This window comes from Equus quagga, chromosome 2, assembly GCF_021613505.1.
Source record: "Equus quagga isolate Etosha38 chromosome 2, UCLA_HA_Equagga_1.0, whole genome shotgun sequence".
Lineage (NCBI taxonomy): Eukaryota > Metazoa > Chordata > Mammalia > Perissodactyla > Equidae > Equus > Equus quagga.
This window is the reverse complement of record NC_060268.1, coordinates 58949865-58951358: the sequence shown is the minus strand read 5'-3', so window position 1 is coordinate 58951358 and position 1494 is coordinate 58949865. Positions and strand designations below refer to the sequence as shown.

Below are 1494 nucleotides of genomic sequence, written 5' to 3'. Positions count from 1 at the left end.
CTCAAATATTATCTTCAGCTAAAGACAAAGGAGGATTTTGGGGTGGGGGGTCAGTTACATGAGGTTGCCAGACAGTAAACAACTTAAGTTCTTGCCTTCCCCATTAAGAGCTTCCAGAGATAAGGCCATCCCCCCTTCCTCCTGGCGCAGAGAGGGAGGCATGGAGATTTCCTTCACAAATGCAATTGTCTCTGATCAAAGGGCAAGCAAATTCCACTCCTCGGAGCCTGCTTCTCATCTGCAGTTTTAAAATTAACCAGCCTAAAATCCTCATCATAAAGTATGGGGGGAAATAATGTGAAACATCTCAATAATTATTTATATTAATTACATCTAGAAATTATAACATTTTGGATCTATTGGATTAAATAAAGTATATTGTTAAAATCAAGTTCACCTGTTTCTCTTACTTATTTAAAGGGACTTCTATAAAATTCAAAATTCTACCTGTACCTCCCATTATATTTCTACTGGACGGGCTGGCTTGTGGCCAAGTAGTTAAGTTCAAGTGCTCAGCGGGCCCAGCCCAGGGTTTCACCGGCCTGGATACTGGGCATGGACATGGCACCCGCTCATCAAGCCATGCTGAGGTGGTGTCCCACACAGCACAACCAGAAGGAACTACAACTAGAATATACAACTATGTGCTAGGGGCTTTGGGGAGAAGGAGAAAAAAGATTGGCAACAAATGTTAGCTCAGGTGCCAATCTTAATATATATTATTCTGTACACAGAATACATTCTATACATTTCTAAAATTTATATATTTCTACTGGAGAGTGCTGCATCAAAAACCAGCCAAGTAAAACTACAAGGCAGCAAAAACTTGTGTTGGACATAAGGTATCACTTTCAAAAAACTGAATGCCGATATAGCTGTGCAGAACTGGGGGTGAAGAGAGTCAGTTTGGTGTATTGGTATAGACACTGCTACTATGGGAGAACATCCTTTAAAAGTGAGGTTTTTCACATGTAAGTGGACACAAATCAATATCAGAACAAGTGAGTAATGAGATAAAACCAATACTAATCACAGTTAAGTAAATCATCTTCTTTTAAACCAAAATAAGTAGCCTTGCTAGAACAAGGCCTCAAAAAATTGGTTTGAAACTCAAAATTGTTCCTCTCCACGGAAATCTTTAGTAAAAGGCGAAAGATTTATACGATCTGAAGAGAAACCAGAGTATGCTGAGTAGGACCCCTAACTCATTTTTCAGGTAACTACAACTCCTAGTACATTGATGGTGGTTATTTATCACAAGCATTAATACCGACAGAAGTTTATTTAAATACTCTGAAAACAACATTCTCATACTTAGAAAAGTCGAGTAAAAAAGAATTTTTTTTTTACTTGAAAACAATTATACTGTTTGCAGTGTATTATGGTGTATTATGGGTATGCAAATGAGACCTGAATAATCGTCCTTTGGACTCCGGAAATAGCATTCAAATCCTGGTCTGCAGCCACCTGTGAGGGACGAAGCTGAGGCTTGGC

The 1494-nt window shown here is 38.8% G+C and overlaps 1 non-coding gene across 1 annotated transcript; it reads right to left on the bottom strand.

Annotated features, from left to right (window-relative positions):
* Nucleotides 1-1070: 1070 nt before the first annotated feature.
* Nucleotides 1071-1186, bottom strand: LOC124236549 (U5 spliceosomal RNA). The gene has a single exon (XR_006887781.1). It is a non-coding gene; the product is annotated as a U5 spliceosomal RNA (small nuclear RNA).
* Nucleotides 1187-1494: the final 308 nt, after the last annotated feature.